This window comes from Macaca thibetana, chromosome 2 (assembly GCF_024542745.1).
Source record: "Macaca thibetana thibetana isolate TM-01 chromosome 2, ASM2454274v1, whole genome shotgun sequence".
NCBI lineage: Eukaryota > Metazoa > Chordata > Mammalia > Primates > Cercopithecidae > Macaca > Macaca thibetana.
In genome coordinates this window covers 96500245-96521437 of record NC_065579.1, presented here as the reverse complement: position 1 = coordinate 96521437, position 21193 = coordinate 96500245, and the positions used below count along the sequence as shown (strand labels likewise).

The 21193-nt window shown below is 43.7% G+C and overlaps 1 protein-coding gene and 1 pseudogene across 4 annotated transcripts in view; one reads left to right on the top strand and one right to left on the bottom strand.

The window, feature by feature from the left end:
- Window positions 1–21193, top strand: part of HHATL (hedgehog acyltransferase like) — a 464648-nt gene that overhangs the window by 359232 nt on the left and 84223 nt on the right. The gene's annotated exons all lie outside the window — the stretch shown is intronic.
- LOC126947741 (eukaryotic translation initiation factor 4B-like) lies at window positions 15220–17809 on the bottom strand (annotated as a pseudogene).

Below are 21193 nucleotides of genomic sequence, written 5' to 3'. Positions count from 1 at the left end.
CCAAAATCCATCAGAGGAATTACTATTTATGGTAGCTATATCCTTATGAAATGTATTTCTGAAACAATAAGATTTGAAAATCAAAATTACTTATTTCACTATTTCATGAGCTTCAGAATGGATGTTGTGTTAGCAGTCATGAAAAAAAACATTAATTTCCTTGTAAATCTCCATCAGAGCTCTTGAATGTCCAGGTGCATTGTCAATGAGCAGTTGACAATATTTTGACAATGAGCATTGTCAATATTTTGACAGGAATTCTTTTTTTCTGAGCAGTAGTTTCAATAGTTGGTTTAAAATATTCAGTAAACCGTGCTGCAAACAGATGTGCTATCAGGCTTTGTTGGTTCATTTATAGAGCACTGGTAGAGTAGATTTGGCATAATTCTGATGGCCTCTAGGATTTTCAGAATGGTCATGAGCATTGGCTTCAACTTAAAGACACCAGCTGCATTAGCTCTTAACAAGAGAGTCAGTCTGTCTTTTGAAGTTTTGAAGACAGACATTGACTTCTCCTCTCCAGCTATGAATGTCCTAGATGACATCTTCTTCCAATATAAGGCTGTTTGGTCTACACTGAAAATCTGTTGTTTGGTGTAGATGCCTTCATCAATGATCTTAGCTAGATCTTCTGGATCACTTGCTGCAGCTTCTCCATCAGCACTTGCTGCTTCACCTTGCACTTTTATGTTATGGAGATGGCTTTTTTCCTTAAACCGTATGGACCAACCTCTGCTACCTTCAAAGTTTTCTTCTGCAGCTTCCTCACCTCTCTCAGCCTTCACAGAATCAAAGAGAGTTAGGTTTGACTTAAGGAAATATTGTGGCTGGTTTGATCTTCTACCCATACCACTAAAACTTTCCCCATACCAACAATAAAGCTATTTCCCTTTCTTATAATTTGTGTTTACTGGAGTAACACTTCTAATTTTCTTCAATAATTTTTCCTTTGCTTTCACAGCTTGGCTAACCATCTGGCATAAGAGGCCTAGTTTTTAGCCTATTTCAGCATGAGGAGGAACATGTCTTCCTCACTAAGCTTAATCATTTCTAGCTTTTTATTTAAAGTGAGAGATGTGCAACTCTTCCTTTCATTTGAACACTTGGAAGCCATAGTAGGGTTATTAATTGGTCTCATTTCAATATTGTTGTGAATCAGGGAATAGGGAGGCCCAAGGAGAGAAAGATGGGAGAATGGCTGGTTGGTGGAGCAGTCAGAACACAGACAACATTTATTAAGTTCACTGTCTTCTATGGGTGTGGTTTATGGTGACCCTAAACAATTACAATAGTAACGTCAGAGATCACTGATCATAAATCACCATAACATGTATAATGATAATAAAAGTTTGAAATATTGTGAGGATTACTGAAGCGTGACATAGAGACACAAAGTGAGCACATGCTGTTGGGAAAATGAGACCAATAGACTTGCTTGGCATAGAGTTGCTGGAAACCTTCGATTCGTAAAAAATACAGTATTTGCAAAGCAAAATAAAGCAACGCTCAATAAAATGAGATATGCCTGTATTTCAAAATATTATTGCTTGTTAAATGTGCGTGTAGGTGTTTTATATTATTCTGTACACTTGTCCATATTTTAAAAATATTTCAGAATTAGAATATTTATATGCATATATAATTTAGAGTGAGAAGAAAGTCAGAATGCAAAGGAGTGAGAATGACATTTTAGGAATGGACTTAAGACCTCTAAATTGTATAAAGGATGAAAAGGAGGAAGTGGGAGAGAAGAAAGAGAGAGAGAAGGAGGAGGAGGAATGTGAGGAACAAAAGGAGGAGGGTAAGGAGGAAGAGGAGGAGGGTGAAGAAGAAGAAAGGAGGAGGAGGAAAAGGAGTAAATTTATTCCCAAACACCTGCACTCTAACTCCATTAGTTACAAATTCCCGGTAACCCCATGACCATCCGTAGTGGGCTGGTAACAGATGGGGCAGTTCAGCAACCACTGAAAAGAGTTAAGCTGACCTATAAGTCCTGGATATGGAAAGTCTCCAAGATGCATTCTATCAAACAAAAGAAGCAAGCACTACACAACATTCAGTGTGTGGTCGACTGTTCCCAGTGATTACCTCAGGGAAGGGGTGGGGAGTGGGGAGGCAGTGGTGGAGGAGTTCATACTTTTTTTCCAGATAATTATGTATTTCTTAATGCTTTCTATTAAGAATAAGTTCATGTATTGCCTTTTTAATTGAATCCATTTTAAAGTGGTGAGGATAATGGGAGAATTGCAGGCAAAAGGCCTTAAAGGAAACAAGAAAGACCTCATGGGGAAGGCAAGGCACCCTGAGGCACAGGTAGAATCTGGGATGCACAAGCAAGGTGGGAGAAGGGACAGCAGGCCAGAGACATGGAGCCAGAGAGTGGGGGTGGCTTCTAGGAAGGGTGTGTGGACCTGGAATGTAGGCTGGGACCAGATTATACTGGATTGCATTATCAGACTAGGAAGCTTGGTTTCCACCTATTCCTTCCCTCCTTCAAACAAATAGACTCCTGTCTTGAGGAGCCAGGGCTGTCCAGGCAGAGCTGGGCCCACAGACTGCAATGAGCTCAGCCCTAGGGCTGCTGGGAGATGAGCCAAGGTAAAGACCAACCCCAAATGCCATGTTCTGGAACATGGAGGTGGGTGGGAGGAGGAAGGTAGGCAGGGCCAGTTCATCCTTACCCAGCTATCATCAACTGCTGAGCACATGGCTTGGAGCCGGGAATGAAAATACAATCTGCTAATTAAGCTAATTGTTTGAAAGCCTTTTTTTTTTTTTTTTTTTTTTTTTTGCATAGTCATCAAAAAGAGGCATAATGAGCATAAAAACAAAGGGATCTTTTATTTTTCATTCATGCCTTTGTCATCATTTCAAGTACCCCAGCCTGGTCAGTATAATTACAGGCTGTCAGTACAGAACTAAAGCTAATTTCCCAGAGGACATTGAGTTCACATCTCTGTTCTGCCAGAAAGCTGGCCCTGTTCTCTCAGGAACTTCTGGAATTAGGAATGCTTCTCTCTGTGCCCAGACTTGGATGCCTTTTGATCGCATGGAGATGGACATTTCAGATCACCAAGAGACAGAGACTCTGAGAAGGCCTTCTTTCTCCCTACACAATGGAGGGGAAATCATTTTGTGATAGAAAAACTCAGTGCTGCAGTGAGGGCCATGGGGAATAGGCAGCCAAAAATGACAACTGTCCCCCAAGTCAGTGTTGGTCTGAGGTCTGCAGAGCAGGGTGCAGGGTGGTCTCATCGTAAACTGGACGCTGATGGGTGGTGATGGAGAAGTAGGCAGAATGGACACTTCTGCTGTCACCAGATTCATTGATAAGACCATCTTGAGGCAGCTGAAAGTGTTCACCCAAATCCCCTCAGGGACCCTTGCTATTTCAGGGCATGGTGTCAGCCTGACTGCCATCAGCCATCTTTGTTGCCTGCAGGAGGGAAGGAGTGGGAAGAACCAGGGAATTGCCATTTGGGCCAGTCCTTAAGCCATGACTGGCAGGTGTGAATTCCCCAGCTTTGTCACCTTTCACCATTTCCCAGAGTTTCCTCTTAAGCTTGAGCACGAGTTCCATACTGCAGTAGCTGGCATGAGAGCACACACTTACTAGCTGCCTTCCTGTGCTCAAATAGCTTTCTTCTTCACCTACCCATGTTCCTTCCACTTCCCAAATAAACTACTTGCACTCAAATCGTAATCTGAGGGTCAGCTTCTGGCGGAGTTCAAACTAAGACCATGTGTGAACCCTGCTATGAGCAACTACTTCCATATTATTCCGTCACACATTAGAACATTCATTTCCTCCAAGCCCTTCTGAGTCCTTGCTCACCACTCAGCCTTCTGAACTTTGCTACAGGTTTTCCCAGTGTGTCCTGCATCCTGGGGATGTGCCCCAGGAGCCTCTATGGGCAGAGGACTAGGTGGTTCTGGGGACCCTTTGCCCTGTATCAGCCTGAATGACTCTGCTTTAATTTGTTTTACATATGAATTTAATTTGAAAAAAGGGCTCTGTTACTGCTGCTGAAGAGAAAAGGTGATTCCCAGATGAGAATCTGCTCTTAACGAGCTGAGCTCCTCAGGATACTGAGTTTACAAGGCTGTGCCTTTCCACCACGTAGGGCCTCATGGAGGTGTCGGCTGACCTTGCCCCATGGCTGCCACCCTGGCATCACAATAGCAGCCTGAGCAAAGGATGTGGTCCATGGCCACTTAGGCCCTCTGAAGAGAATTGAGAAAACATTTCTCTCCCTTCCTCAATCTCCAGTCTATCCTTCTGGTTCTACATCTTCCCTCATACATTCCTTCCAATCCAGGGGAATGGACTGTTCACTCTTCCTATTTTGCAAGGACACTGTCCTTACTTGGCGTGTGTGGTAGACAAATTAATGCCCCCCACCCAAGACATCCACTCCCTAGTCCCAGGAGCCTGTGAATGTGTTATTTCACATGGCAAAAGAGATTCTGCAGATGTGGTCAAATTAAGGATCTTGAGGTGGGGAGGGTGCCCTGGATTATGCAGAGGTGGGGCCCAGTGTAAACACCAGCGTAATCACATGCGAGAGGGAGGTGACAGTGGTCAGAGTCAACGTGATGCAATGTGAGAAACACTTGACCAGCTGTTGCTGGCTTTGAAGATGGAAGGGAGCCATAAGCCAGGGAACATGGGCCACCTCTAGAAGCTGGAAAAGGCAAGAACTCAATTCTAGAGCTTCCATAAGGGTACACAGCCTGTTGACACTTTGATTTAGCCCAGTGAGACCCATTTCAGATTTCTGACCCACGGAACTGTGAGATAGTAAATCTGGGTTGCTTTAAGCCACTGAGTTTGCAAGAATTTGTTACAGCAGCAATAGGAAACTCATACAGTATCTTTGCTTTATGCTGCTCCCTCTGGGACACCTACCTTTCCCCACTCTCATCTCCACAAGTCCTCCCTAACCTTTCAAGGTCCAGCTCCAGTTCCCCTTCTTATCACAGAACTTCACTCATCCTGCCTCTCCCCCTGAGTTATTATCCACCCCTTGGGAATTGTCCAACACATCCCCAGCTTCACAGCCCAGGCCCAGGACTGTCCTTCTGCCCTTAAAACACTGTGGTCAATGGCACCAGTTTTTCCCTTTAGCACAACTGGTGCAGACATTTTCAAGAATTTTACTAAAAAATGAAGGGGAAAGGGAATGATCTTCCAAACCACAAACATGAGAAAAATGTGTGATGCCTCAATCATAATTTTTTAATTCAAAAAATCCAAGTAGCAGTAAAATGCTGCTAGGAGCAACCCTGAGGCACTGTCCTGGCTTCCTGCCCTCCTCCTCCCTGCTGGCTCTGTCTCCTGGAGGATGTCACCGTGGAGCTTCTTGATCCCCTCTGAGGCCTCCCCCATTTCTCGGCTCACGCTTTCTGCAGCTCATTTGCTCACGCAGTTCTAGTGCAAGGGCCTCAACCAGTCTGCAGCCTTTGGAAGGGCTCTCCTGATGGTCACAGTGGCAGGGGTGCCATATAATTCATCTTCCAAACTAAAACACTTTACAGAGTAAAAGGAGGTATTAATTGTGCTTGGGCTGGGCGTGGTGGCTGACACCTGTAATCCCAACATTTTGGGAGGGCAAGGCAGGCGGATCACTTGAGGCCAGGAGTCCAAGACCAGCCTGGCCAATATGGTGAAACCCTGTCTCTACTTAAAGAATGCAAAACTTGGCTGGGCATGGTGGCATGCGCCTGTAGTTCCAGCTACTCGGGAGGCTGAGGCAGGAGAATCGCTTGAACCCGGGAGGTGAGGAGGTTGCAGTGAGCCAAGATTGCACCACTGTACTCCAACCTGGGTGACAGAGTGAGACCCCATCTCAAAAAAAATAAAAAATAAAAAGTACATTGTGCTTGAATAATGAGTATAAACCCAACTGTCCTGGGCAAACCACCCGCCTCAATAGTGAGGGATCTGATCTTGCTGGCTTGGGTTTGAGGACCCACTTGGGAGCAGCCAGGGCTGCTCTCCCCAGTTCATTTACTAACGCTGACAAAGGGAACAACGTGCTAACCTCATGCTGACCACCCAGACATAAAAGTCACAGTCAGACACCAGCAGAGGGCCATATCAGTGGAGGGTTAACAAGCATTCTGTGGAAAATTGTGCTCTGTGCTCAGGTAAGTCTGGAAAAACTGTTTTGCATAAGAGTATTTAAGTTTTGGTCTTTAAGTACAGGACTTCTCAGGACCTTTAATATCCTAATGTGGATTATGAAGCTCCAAGAAGAAAATACAGTATGCCGTATTTCAGATTTATTTTCCTGTGGCACATGGCCCCCTCAGAATACATTTGGTTGCTTTCCAGGAATCACATATGGTTCCCTGAGGGATTGTTTGAGGCAGATCTGAAATACCAAAGTGGCTAGTATTCTCTGATTTGGGAAATCCGAGTTCCCTTTCACTAAGGAAGGCTCCAGAGATAGATGGCTTATCCCTGAAGAGTCCTTGGGATCCACAAGGCGTGTTTCTCTGGATGTGGTAGAAAAGGCTCCAGGGAAGGGAGGGGGTATTGACAGACACATATTGAGTGACTGCTTGTATCAGGTAAAATCTGGCCAGGGCTTCTTGTCTCCTGAGTGATGGTTGTTTTAGCTGTTGCTTTATCTTTTGCTAAGAAACCCAGGGGATTCTAGAGTGTCAAGTGATAACAGGATGGGGCTTCTATCTTCAGCCTTACCCTTGGACCTGAGGCCCTGAAGATAAGCCTTATCACAGATTTATTTTTACTATCTTCCAAGCCTGGAACAACAGCTGTTTATAGGGGATGGTTGAGCTGAGTGTTGATTCTGCCGTGGAGAAGCCAAAGTCCCTGCAGTCTGCACATTCGACAGTCTTCATCCATAATGCACGAGGCCAGAGACCCGTAACAAAGAGTACATTCCTGCGATGGCCTGTAAGAGTTGATTATCCACACAGGAAAAATGAAGAACATTTCTTCCCGCGAGAGTCAGCATTTATCATCTCCCTGTTTCTGTCATCATCCTGGGCTTTTATTCCTAGACAATTTTGTACCATTGAGTGCTTTATGATTAGAAATAAATCAGGCCAAGTGTGGTGGCTTGTGCCTGTAATCCCAGCATTTTGGGAGCCCAAGGTGATAGGGACGCTTGTGCCCAACGGCTCTAGACCGGCCTGGGCAACACAGTGAGATCCTGTCATTACAAAAAATTTTAAAAAATTAGCTGGGCATAGGGGCGCATGTCTGTGGCCCTGGCTTCTTGGGAGGCTGAGGTGGGAGGATTGCCTGAGCCCGGGAGATTGAGGCCACAGTGAGCTATGAACTGCACCACTGCACTCCAGCCTGAAAAACAGAGTGAGACCCTGTCTCAAAAAAATAGAAAGGAAGAAAAGAAAGACAGAGAGAGAGAGAGAGAGAGAGAAAGAGAGAAAGAAAGAGAGATAGAAAGAAAGAAAGAGAAAAAGAAAGAAAGAAAGAGAGAGAGAAAAGAAAAGAAAGAAAACAAAAGGAAAAAGAAGTAGATCAAAGCTCATCATATCAACTAGGAGCAGAGCACACCCAAGGATTCTGAGGACAAATACATTGTGTGGTGGGGAGAGCACTGATCAGGAAGTCGAAAGACCCAGGCCTGTCTTCAGTGTTTTGCCCCTTACCAGCCCTGGGCTTCAGGGTTTTCTTGTTCGTTTGTTTGTTTGTTTTTAATCTATAAAATATTTGAATGAGATTATAATAACCAAGTGTCTGGTATATGATTTGTGTCAAATGTAGCAGCATCAAAGTTTGCTAACCAAGACTAAGAAATGCATTAATTTTGTGCATGCACACACACACACACACACACACACACACACACACTTGACCACATCTTGCTTCAGAGTTATTTCCTTCTAAAAGCAAAAAACATTTACATTTACCAATTAAAGGGAATTCTGCCTCTTTTAATTCGACTGTCTCTTTTGTGTAAATATTCAGTTAATTCTAAGTTCAGCTTGCTGTCTTAAATGATGATACTCATCTCCCAAGGAATGTCCTTACCCCTCCTACTTTCCAAGGCACCTCTCAAGGCAGGGGAAGGCACGTGAATTCTCCTGGCGTGGTGGGGAGGTAGGTCTGGGCTCCAAGTGCTGTCCTCCAGGACCCTGCTCTGGGTGGCTCCCCACTCCCACCCTGGCTGCTGGTTTCCTTGCACTGGTGTCCACTAAGCTTTGGCGGCTCCTACCTTGTCTTGGGTACAGAGCAGGTTTCACGCTGATGGCCATGATCCCTGCCATTGCCCCTGGTCAGGGTGTCTCCCGCTATAAGGCTTTTTGATCTAACTCCAGGGCTGTCGGTACTTGCATGCACTCTCTGGCAGCACCTGTGGCTCAAGGCTGCCAGGAGCACCATGCCCATCCCACCACCTGGGTACCTCCACCCACCAATGCTGCTCTAAAGCTGGCACCCCATGTTGGCTCTGAGATCTGAGGCTCCTGTCATCTTTTCTCCCTGCCACTCTGGGTCAAGGCTTGGGGGTGGGGCATTCTGGATCTCTTCTTAGAGCCTCAGGTGGTATCTAAACTTCCATCCTGTCACCTCCCCATCTCCCCTTGTCAGTGTCCTGTCCCCAGATCTACAGTCATCTCCTGGTACTCTACATTATGCTTAGAGTAAAATTCTCTGTGCACCGACCTCCAAGCTTTGTATTGATATACTGAGGCATTTAGTCCAAAGGGTACAGATATTCCAGGTCCAGGATACTCTTATCAAATGGAAATAAATTCCATAACAGGTGAGAAGATGGGAAAGAGGAGAGAGATACACAGATACGACCACTCTCAGACTCAGTCAGGATGACATAGAAAGAAAGATCTGAAGATAGAACAGAGTATAATACACAGAGCTGTAGAGGCCATCGTCCCCTTGGCTTTGAATCCAACTTAACTTTGGAACAAGACTTCCAGAATTTTCTTCGCTACATAAACCCTGCTGTGGGTAACAGGTGCCCAACTGTGCACACAGGTGTGTTGGGCCTTAAGAAATGTCTCCACTGAGTCCACTCCTCACCTAAGGCCGAGCAGGACTAGAAGCCTGATGTCCTGGGGCTCAGAGTCACAGGTTGCTCTGTAATACAAGGCTGATTTTGCAGGTGAGTTGGTGATTCTAATTTCCACCACTTCTTGCTGGAAAATGTCTTAGACATTCAAAGCAAAGTGTAGAGTAAGTGAACTCATTAAAACCACAAATCACTTGACTTAGGGATAAAAAGTTACACAAAATCTAGTTAGTTGCTAAAAAAGCTATGTGAAATTTATTCAAGCTATTAGATTTAGCAAATATAAGACCACAAATATAAATTTTTAAGCTGAAGAAATCTAAGCTCAGAGGTTTCTATTCTACAAACCAAGTTTACTTCAAAAAAGAAAAAAGCTGTCCTTCCTGTTCATTTGAAAAAATGTACCAGGTTCTTTTTCACTCCAAATAAGCCTAGGTTGGCACAGGAAGCCAGAGCCACGTGGCTGGCTGTCAAAATGCCATGGATTTGGCCATGCAGTGACCACTCAACAATCCCACCTTCTTATCAAGCCAAATGCCATCAACTTATTAAATTTGCTTCTTTAATTTGTGCAGTAGCAACAGAAAAAAAAATAAATAAAAACTAAAATGTGCTCCTGAACAGATTTAAAGTTGCATTTTTAAGTTTAATTAAACAGTTTGGGTTTGTCAGAAAGTGAGCTAAGGTGGAGGTAGGGCCTCAGAGAGACAGGCAGTGTTCAAGCTCAGAGAGGAGGGTCAGAATGGAGAGAAAAGGAAAGGTGTCTGAAGCCCAGAAGGCAAGAAGAGGAGCCCATGGTCAGGCAAGTGTGGGAGAAGAGGAAGGCACTACATCAATTACGTCTCACATTCAGGACTTCAGAGAAAGCAGGAACAAGGAGCACTGGGCAGCAGACTCAAGAACAAAAGCCAAAGATCTAGGCAAGGTCAGGGTCAGCAGAGGTCAGAAAGGGGATCAGAGGGTCTTCAAGCCAGGTGGATGGAGCTCAAAGGCAGCAGGAAGGACTGAAAAAGTTCTGCCCCTAGGCTGAGAGCCACCAGTCACAGGCAGGTGCCCCTGACTGGTGGAGAGTGAGGGGCAAGTCTGGGTTGGTCTTGCTTCCAACTTTTACCCAGCCTCAAACCTAGTTCCCGTGTCTCCACTTGCTGGGCTCTGTATGTCCTGGCTTTGGACCTGGCGCCAGCATCTGACCTCCAGAACAGCTGCTCTGCCTAACAGTTCTGCTCTCCACCAGCACTCACCCCAAAGCCGGAAGCCTGAAACCCTTGATTCTCCCATTCTTGCCATCCACCATCCCCCATGCCTCCTCTGCCCCCGCAAGCCAGCCTGCTTATCCTCCCGAGTCCTCCTAGCACTCGCTGCCTTCCTGGCACAGCTCCTCTGCTCCTTGATGCCTAATAAATGTTTCAATTGAGTGAATGAGACCATTGGGTAAAGTTTTCTTTTCAACTGCCTTCTCGGCCTGATAGCGGGAGGCTTTTGCTAACAAGCTGTCCTGAATAACGTTGGTTTTGTATTTCAGTATTTGAAACTGCATTTTGGGATGTTAGTAAGAACAAAACCCAAGGGTGCTTTTTAAGTAAGGGACCAAATGTTTAAAGTCCACAGTGAAAATAAAATAATGAATACCTTGGAGGGATCTTGAAGCCAGGGCTGAAATTTCATATTTGTTACAAGTATTTTTCCATCCAGCTTGAGAACTATGAAAGCAGCTCAGAACTTCCCTTAAATGTCATAAACAATCTCAAGTAAGGGACACCGTCCCTATCTGGGGATGGAGGTGCTTCACCTTAGCAATAAGAAGCTAATTCGGGGTTAGGAGAGGGAAGTTGATGGAAATGCTTGTTTGGTAGAAAAGCACCAATTAGTAAAATAAACATAAATAACATTTGATGATAGTAGATCATTACTGATCATTTTTAGAAACCCTGGTGTCGTCACCCTGTCCCTCACTTTTTGTCAGATGCTCTATTGACTCTGTCCCCTGAACACCTCTTGGGTCTATTCACCCTTTCTAATCTGATGACCTTTACTGATTAAAACCCTTGTCATCTCTTTCTTTGATCCTGACAACAGACTCACACCTTGGCTAGTTTTGAGTGAATGGATTTAAGGTATTCTCTTGAATGATAAGAATATTATCTCAGAAAGGCAGGCAGGGGCCAGGCAGTAAAGGGCTTTTGGTGACAGCCTGGGAACTGGATCTTTAACCATGCTCTTTCCACTGCCTTTGCAGAAGGGTATAAAGTCCTTATCCAAGCATATGGGCACCACAGCACTGTTCCAGATGTCACAGACAAAGGCAGGATCAGGGAGAAGGTCTAGGTTCTTGGTTTCAGATAGTCTCAAACTAGGGTTCCTAGTTTGAGAAGGCCAGATAGGGTAGCTTCCAAAAGTTGCCATGGCATCTGTAAACTGGTGGGAGTTTCTCTTAGCATGCTAATGCATTATAATTAATATGTAATGAATGAGCAATAAGCACAATTAGAGGTTGCTTTTGTCACCATCTTGATTCTGGCCTGTTTCAGCCAGCTTCTTTACCACATTCTGTTTTATCAGCGGGGGCTTTGCGACCTGTGTCTTAAGAAACAAGTCTTGCCAAACTCCTGTCTCCCAACACCACCAGAAACTAAACCAAAACTTCCCTAGCGCTCAGGTTTCCACTCTTACCTTTGATAGGATCAGGAACTAGGCAGGAGGAACCCCTGATGGGGAATGCTATCCATTGTTCTTTCTCAAAGGAGCTGGAGAAAGTAGAACCATTTGAGTATTCTTGTTATCTCTGCTATTTTTCATGTGCAATTTCTGCTGTATCACATAACTCCTTATCAGTTTGCAAATTAATTCAACCTTTTTTTCACAATGGTGACTATTTCCCATTTATAATTCTCAAGCTCTTACCTGCAAAGCATTGAACATTCTTATTAAAGCTTGTTTAAAGATGTCTTTCTTTGATAAAGTAGCAATTATCAGGTATATGGGTTGTGCCTCAGAATCATTTATCATCTTACAATCAAAAGGATTGATTAAGCTTCTGAACACTATGCATCTGGATGCTTTCCAAGCAACAGTAGCATCACCAAATGGTGACCGAGTCATTGTTATTGCAATGGATAATAGATGAACCTTTGGCAGTAAGGGGATTCAAGAACACCATGGTCCCCTAGAGTGTTCTTCCTTTCAGTCTTAGAATCATTAATGGGAAATAGTCCAGATTCCAATTTTGCTGTTTTCTTATCTCTGCTCTGGGAACCCAAGAACATCTTCGTCAATGTTGCTTAACTGCCTGGTTATACTTTTTGAAAAGTACATATCTTGAATCAAGAGAACCATATGCATTTGCTGCAGTCTCCCCATACAAATCTCTAGAAAATTAAGAAAATGCATCTTTTTAAAATTAATAATTATCTTGGAAAGCAGGAGAGAGTGCCTTTAGTGAAAATTACAAGAGATGCCTAAAAATCAGAAGGCAAATAGGATCAGATTGAAGGGGGAAACCAAATCCCAAAACAGGCAAAGGAAGAACTCCTAAAAAAGAGGGAGGTATTCTAGAGGGAGCTCCAAGTTTGAAGAGGCAGGTATAGATATCTGAAGTGGCTCCGATTGGAATATGGAAGGAGAAACAGCCCCCTTTCTTCTTTTTCTTTTTTTTTTGAGATAGAGTCTCACTCTGTTGCCCGGGCTGAAGTGCAGTGGCATGATATTGGCTCACTGCAACCTCCGCCTCCCGGGTTCAAGTGATTCTCCTGCCTCAGCCTCCCGAGTAGCTGGGACTACAGGTGCCTGCTACCACGCCTTGTTAATTTTTAATTTTTATTTTTTAATTTTTATTTTTAGTAGAGATGGGGTTTCACCATATTGGCGAGGCTGGTCTTGTACTCCTGACCTTGTGATCCACCTGCCTCGGCCTCCCAAAGTGCTGGGATTACATACGTGAGCCACCGCACCTGGCCCAGCCCCTCTTCTTATGCCAAGCAAAAGGTGACAAAGGTGTCATCATTCAGGTGGGAGCAGTGAGTGTAGATATTTAGGTCAAGAGACATCAGTACCCTTCATGGTTGATGATCCAAAGATACCAGTAGCCCTTACTTCCAGAAATCCAGGCACTCCTCGCGCAGCTGCACACCACTCCTTGCCTGCATCATTGGTGACAGGCTGTGGAGAACAATACCATGTGGACAGAAAGGCTTTCAGGTAAACAAATGCAAAAAGGAACACACAACCAAAATGTACAAGAACAGAGAAAATCAAGATTGTAAGAGAGGCACTAATGAAACAGATGAATGCATACCTGAGGAAGCACAGTTAATCCAGCAAATACAACTTCAGTTGGTTAAGACAGAATTTCACATCAAGCAAGAACAAGTTACTGAGAAAAAAGAGTTAATTACAAAAACTAAATAAAGAAGCCAGGTATGGTGGCTCGCTCCTGTAATCCCAGCACTTTGGGAGGCCGAGGTGGGTGGATCACTTAAGGTCAGGAGTTCGAGACCAGCCTGGCCAACATGGTGAAACCCCATCTCTAGTAAAAATACAAAACTTAGCCGGGCATGGTGGTGCACACCTGTATTCCCAGCTACTCAGGAGGCTGAGACACAAGAATCGTTTGAACCCAGGAGGTGGAGGCTACAGTGAGCTGAAATCGTGCCACTGCACTCCAGCCTGGACAACAGAGCGAGACTCTGGGGGGAAAAAGAAAAGTCTTTATTTGAGTTTTTGTTATAATAAATGAGATTGAATATGTTTTCATATGTTTAAAGGATATTTGAACTTACTTTTCCATGAACTGTGTGTTCATGTCTTTTGCCCATTTTTCTATAGTTTTCTTTTTGGACCTTTTCTTCTTAATTGTAAGAGTATTTACATATTATGGAGATTGGCCCTTTGTATCTGATACAAGTTGTAAATACTTTTTTTTCTCAGTTGTTATTTGTCATTTGTCTTTGTCTTGATGTTTGTTTTGTCATGCAAAAATGTTTAAAAGTTCTTTTATTTAGTTAAATTTATCTATCTTTTAAGAAAATTGCATCTGAATTTTAAGTTATAGTTAGAAAGGCACTATCCACTTCAGGTTTTAAAGGAATTCATTCATATTTTCTTCTAGTACTCATAATTTTTTGGTTTTTTTTTGAGATGGAGTCTTGCTCTGTTGCCCAGGTTGGAGTGTAGTGGCACGATCTCAGCTCACTGTAACTTCTGCCTCCCAGGTTCAGGTGATTCTCCTGCCTCAGCCTCCCGAGTAGCTGGGATTACAGGCGAATGCCACCACACCTGGCTAATTTTTGTATTTTTAGTAGACACAGGGTTTCACCATGTTGGCCAGGCTGGTCTGGAACTCCTGATGTCAAGTGATCCACCCGCCTGGGCCTCCCAAAGTGCTGGGGTTACAGGCGTGAGCCACCACGCCTGGCCTCAAAACTAACTCTTAAACATCCCATTTCCTCAGTGATTTGAGACACCTTTAATATGTACTGAATTGACACACACATTGGGTTTACTGTAGTTCTTTTTATTTTGTTTTATTGATCTGCCTGTTTTTAAGTATGTCAGTTTAATTACTGAGGACTTTTAGTATGTTTTAGTATTTGGCAGAGCTGGACACAATATTTCCCAGCATTTTTAAAATTTTTGTTTCAGAATTCTCCTAGCCAATTTTGCCTTTTTATTTCTCCATGAGAACTTCATATTCATCTCGTCATGTTCTTGCAGGGCACGAGTGGGTGGGGGCGGGGGCAGGGATTTTGGTACTTTTATAGGGATCGCATTATATCTTTTAAATAATTTGAGGAGCATTAAAATCTTTATGATTCTGTCTTCCTATCTAAGAATACTTCATATCTTCCATTGGTTCAGGTCCACTTTTTGGACTTTCAGGGAGTGTTGTAGAGTTTTATAAATAAACATTTACATTCTTGTTATGTAATTTATTCAGATATTGTATCTTTCTGATGCTAAAGAGTGGTGGCAATAGTTACTTCCTCACATTGTTTATTTCTCTAGCAGAAATGTCTTCCGCATTTCCAAATTAAATAGGAAGCTTGCCTTTGGGTTGAGACATATCTATTTGATCAGAACTTGACCCTGATTTTTTCCTCCCCCAGGAGGTGGTGATGTTATTTTGTCTTGTCTGGATAGAGGTTTGCTTTGCTCTTGAACGCTCCAGGGTGGAGAGAGACTAGGAGAAAGTACAGGAGGTCTATTTGGTGTAATGTGCTCCTTCCCTTTCATCTTCACCATCAACAGAGACAGCAGCACACTTGCTTGCAGAACTGAACTTGGAGGCTGGATTTTCCTCAGGTTTCTTTCGCTCAGGTGCAGATCTGCAGACTTGATCTTTTTTGCCATCTTTCCTGTCTGACTCCTTCCAGCTGTCTTTGTTCCCTCCATCTCCTGGACCATGGCCCGAGTTCCCAGTTTGGACTTTTGGACATTCATTCCATCTACTTTATTTTCATCTTTCTTTGCTGGTCCTTTCTCTGAGGGTTGAACTGGAGGTACTTTTCCTTCACTACCTGTAGGGAATTGCTGCTCTGTGTCTGAGTTCTGAGATGGAATACGAGGATTAGAACTTCTTTTCACCGAAGCAGTTTCCTTTGGTGGAGGGTCTGGCATCACCTTTAGGAGTTGATCAGGTTTGGGAGGCTTAGAAATTGGAGAGTGGCAGTGTTTCTCTTTATTGAGTGTTTCATTTTCTAGACACTTCTCACTCTCTCTTCTTCATGCATCCTGGTCTGACGTGCTTCTGCCTGATGCGGCTGGGTCCCAGTCTGCACTGGCTTTCTTCCTGTCCTCCACCATTCCCATTACTGAGTTTCTTCACTTTGCCAGCTTGGGTGTCTCTCCAGAGGCCATTGTTCTAGGTTTGGCTCATCCAGCTGCCACTATAGTTTCTCTTGTTTCTTCTGTAGCTGTTCTGCTTCTCTTTTTCTAGCAACTGTGTCAATGGACTTTCCCCCTCCAAAGATAGAAGCTGCTCAACTGGGATGGAGGGTGCTAGAAGAGGAATCGTCTTCCTTATGAGTGCTCTGAGGCTTTAAATTCAGTTCTGATCTTTGGGAGGGACCCCTATCCTATGCCTATAATCACCCCAAGAGTAATCATCTCTGGAGCTCCATGATCAATTGTCCTGTCTGTCTTACTGGTCTTCACCTGCCTCTTCAGTAGTCATCATCTCTGAGGTACCCACTACCAAATACTCTTCTACCACTGCCTGTTGCAGAATCACAGCCTCTATCATAGTCGCTGTTGCCTCAGTCATCATCTTAATCCTGGCCCCCACGTAGATCCATATCATGGTGTGAGCCATCTCTAAACCCATCCTGATACCCATCAGGATACTGGTCTGAACCGCATGATCTTGATACTTGTCTCCAAAGCTATCATCACCTCTTCTAGGCAGGTAGTCATCAAAGCTGTCTGTGGCAGGATGGGCCTCCAGTATATCTGTTTTGTCAGTATCCTGATTTCTATCCTGGCCAAGAGAACAGTCATCCCTGTCTTTATCCTGTGCTTGGTCAGCAATATCCACTCTAATTATCCTGCTACCTAGAGACTCTTCATTGAGACCCAGGGAACTGAACAGGGAATCCAGGTCCTCAAATAACTAAAACTTTTCAGCCTCTCTGGATTGCTGGGTTCATGTGGTCAGTGCGCTGTACCAATATTTAATCCTCTAAATAATTCCTTAATTGAGTCTTCTATCACATCATAGAGCAGGTTCCCTAGAAGAGCATTGTAGGATGGTGATTTGGGAAGATGGCTCCAATCAATATGGGGTTCCCCAGCAACCTGTGGAACAGCGGGAAGAATGGAGTGGTCAATTGGAGATGTCCTACACACATCGTCATCATTACTGTGCCAAGTGGTTGAAGCATTTCCTCTGGCTCATCTGTTTCATCAGCCCTGTCTGGGGTTATAGGTGCTTCCTCCACCAGTCTGCCCATCCTCAGCCAGAAAGTCTATTAGGAAAATTGTCTTCTCCTTCTCCTTCTCCTCCTCCTCCCCCTCCTCCACCTTCCCCTCCCCCTCTTCCCCTCTTTCTCCTCCTCCCCCTCTCCCTCCTCCTCCCCCTCCTCCTCCTCCTCCTTCTCCTCCTTCTCCTCCTTCTCTTCTTTTCTGAGGCCGCCATGTTGGGAGACAGAGAGAGAACACCAAGGCTTGATTTTACTTTTGAGGGTTACTTTTAGCAAGGTGGAGATGTTGGAAAATTATATCCCAGGATTGTGTAAAAGAAAAGCATAATTAGAGAATCATAAGATATTTAATGTGGCTAGAGAGTAGATTGCCTGTTAAGGGAGAGACAGGAAACATAGATGGAGATCATTCAGAGGCATCTCACAAAGACCCCACAGGCTATGCTGTTCAACTTGGACTTTCTCCCATTGATAATAGAAAACCATTGAAAGGTTTTAAGCAAGGGGATGGCATTATTAGATTTATATTTTAGTAAGATTCTGGGGGTAATGACTGATAAATTCCACTGGCAAAGCATTTCAAACATGACTGCAAATCAGACCAGATATCATCCAACCAAATAAACCGAGAGGAAGAACAAGAACAATCACAGCCATATCACTTTTATTTTTCTTAAAAAATGACTTAAAAATTATAGAGTAAGTAGACTAACAATGAAGACCATATATTAATGTCTCCAAAACCTGAGGGTTCTGCAAGAGATACCGAGCTCCAGATGATGATGCTGGGTCTTTCTCCAACCTCAGCATAAGCCAGGAGTGGGCAAAGCAGGTCTGGGAGAGTTCTGCCTGAAAGAGGACTCCAAGCTCCATGCTAGGGGCCTGGGCACCCTTAGAGCAAGCCACAATCACTTTCAGCCAATGAGGATATGCCTCTCTTTTCTCCTTTTCTGTTTTTCTGAGTGGAGTATTGGAGAGTCAGGCACAAAGCATAGCATAGTGGACAAAGAAAGTAATGTTTATGTTCATGAAAAATTCAACCCTAATTATACCTCTGGGAGCCAGTGGGAGTAATGAAATAGTGTGCCTGGGGTGTTCATTTTGTTAATAGATGCCAATCACAGGGTACTTATTTTCTGTGCCGTTTATAAAGCCTTTGACGGACACAGCTGCTTGCGTCATTTCATACAATTATAAGATATAAAGGATATTATGGTAATGCTTTGGGATGATGTTCATTTAGTATCTGGTCATGAGAATGCCGTTCCGCCTGTTAGTGCCATATTGCAGCCAATGCAATAGGCAGCTTAGCAGGGGCTCTCAAAAGTATACACATTAACTTTGGCTCAGACACCAGGGATACATTCTGCTGCCATTTAAGATTAACTATTTGTAATATGTTTGTTAAGAAAATGGTTTTAAAATTTTATTTCTGTCTCTCGATTTAGGAGTCATAGCTCTTAGATTTCAATCACGTGGACTGAATGACATATACAAGGGTTTTTGACCCATCTGAGATGGAGAAAGCTCGAAGTATGTTTTCCAATGGCAAAAGCAGAACTAGATCCACTTTTTCCAAGACGACAGCCAGGTTTCCAAGAGAAAATGACCAGTGAGGTGAGGTGAACAGGGAAAAGTGAAAAGATAAAACTAGCTAGTTGTGTTGTTAGAGGGACAGAGGATATATATAAGCAAGGTTCTTTGGCCCAAAACCAAATTCAGCAACTCAACCAAATTGACTTTTGCCCATATTTATTTAGGTCGAGCCCTATAAAAATTCCTGATGTTATACTGGTTTTGACCAACAACATCAATGATTGCATATGCTTCAACCTAATGCTTCAGGAACAAAATCATGGCCACCTAGAACTTGGCATAACCTGCAACTGCCTTAACTCCAAAGCCTTAAATGCCATGGCTGCAGCCTCCTGTCCTCTAAACCTCTCATTTCCTCACCTCTATCACAAATCTATGTAAAGCCAGATTGGTTTACAGCTCTTCAGGCCCAGTGAGCCACAAGTCCCCTCGGCATCTTTACAAGCAACTCCCACAGATACCTCAGTATAATTATTTTAAAAATATGTTTCAGGAAATTTTTTACTTAAGCCACAAGGCTTGCCAAAATACTTCTCAGAAAATACTATTTTGATAGTATTAGAATTTTACCAATGACCTTAAGCAAGAGGCACAAAAGTGGAATGACCTCCAGCTATGAGTTTGATGAAACTGAAAAAAGCTACCTAAGCCAAAACCTCGGGTTCACGCATTCAGCTTTCCCCATAAAATCCCAACCCCACTTTAATCTAGGGTCAGCTGTCCTCTAGTTGCTCTCTGATATGTATCAGTTGAACAAAGTCTTTAATCTCTCTGATGTGTATCAGTTGAATAAAGCCTTTAATCTCTATTTGAGTCACTTAAATAACTTTCTTTTGGCATTCGATACCCAGAAAAATGGATTTGGAATGCTGTTTGGGTTGTCTGTCCTCAAAGCTGTCTACTGGTATGTGTCCAGGAGTGTTTGGGCGGGTAAAATGGGATCAGCCTCTCTCTACCATGGTATTGAATTTTGTCTAATGTTGCTTTACTAAGAACACTGCTGTATAGGACAGAGCAAGTTTGAGGATGGATACTGTATGAGTTAGATGGAGCGCCAAGGTGATGATTTGTTTATGCTGTCTTAGAAACCATTTGCAAGGAAAGAAGGTAGAATGAAATAGGGCAGAAGGGAATTTAAATATCCTCGGGTGTGTGATGAGTGTACATTTCAGCTCATGAACTAAGGAGTCCAACAACTAGAACTTGCTTTATAGTCCATGACTCTACTTAATTTCTGACTCAAGCCCTAGGCCCTCAGGCTGGGCAACAGGGCAAAACTCTGTCTCTACAAATAATACAAATATTGCCCTGCTTGGGCTACAGGAAAAACAACCTCAGCTTTTCTTGGGAACCACACACAAGCCTAGGGTCTTGCTAAGGCATTGGGGATAGGGGAAAGCTATTTGGTCTTCAGTCATCAGTGCCTATGGGAAGTCACAATGACATCTGTTATCCTTTCCTCCTGACTCCTTCAAGGCTAGGCAGGCCTCAACTATTCATGTGCTGGAAGCCTTTCTGAAATGTGTCTTTCTCTGGATTCTTGCTCTAACAGGGCTACCAAAAAAACAGGGTAACGTACCTCTACTCCTGCCACATCTACTCCTGCTTGGCATAGCACTCTTCTCTTCTTCCCAGCCTGGAAAAATCTTTTTTTTCTTTTTTCTTTTATTTATTTATTTTTTTTTTGAGACGGAGTCTCATCTCACTCTGCCACCCAGGTTGGAGTGTAGTGACACGATCTCGGCTCACTGCAACCTCTGCCTCCTGCGTTCAAGTGATTCTCCTGCCTCAGCCTCCTGAGTAGCTGGGATTACAGGCGCCCACCACTACACCCAGCCAATGTATTTTTATTTTTTTTAATTTTTTTTAGTAGAAACAGGGTTTCGCCATGTTGGCTGGGCTGGTCTCGAACTCCTGGTCTTGTGGTTTGCCCGCCTTGGCCTCCCAAAGTGCTGTAATTATAGGCATGAGCCACCACATCTGACCAGAGCAATCTATTTTTAGTCTGGGGAAAATCCTTCTCCTTTCATGTTTATTCAACTAAATTATTCTCAGGAATTCACTTCTTCTAAGTATAAAAAGCCAGCAAGACTTCTAGGGTAGTTCTGTTTTCTGACTTGCCACATACCTCCCATGAAGCAATGACCACTAAGCTGACTTAAATGAGGTGAAGAGAAGGGGGAAACAGAGGGAATAAAGAACACATACATTGATGTATCTTTTGATTTTTACTTCCCTTCCATGATGTCTTCTCCATGCTGAGTCTGGCAACTTGGGCTTTGGAATTTACTGATTGGGTAATGCTCCCTGGAGCTGAGAGTGGATGCCCCTGCCCAAAGGCTTAGATAGCAATCAGGGAAGGGTGGCTCTCCAAAGTAACTGTTACCACAAAGGAGGCAGAGAGAATTAGGGCAGCAGTAAATACCTGGTAGAAAACTAAGCAGTAAAGCCTGGTAGTCTTTTGTGACCTTCTGCCATCCCATAATGATTGGATGTTTCTCCTGTGCCCCCAGAACACTTTCTTCTATTGCCATAGACCACATTCTACTGGGATGGCCATCTTCATTCCTGCCTCCTTCTATACAGAGGGGAAGCTCCTGAGCTGAGGACCTATATTTGTTCATCTGCACACCATAAGCCCCTAAAAGATGGAGACTGAAT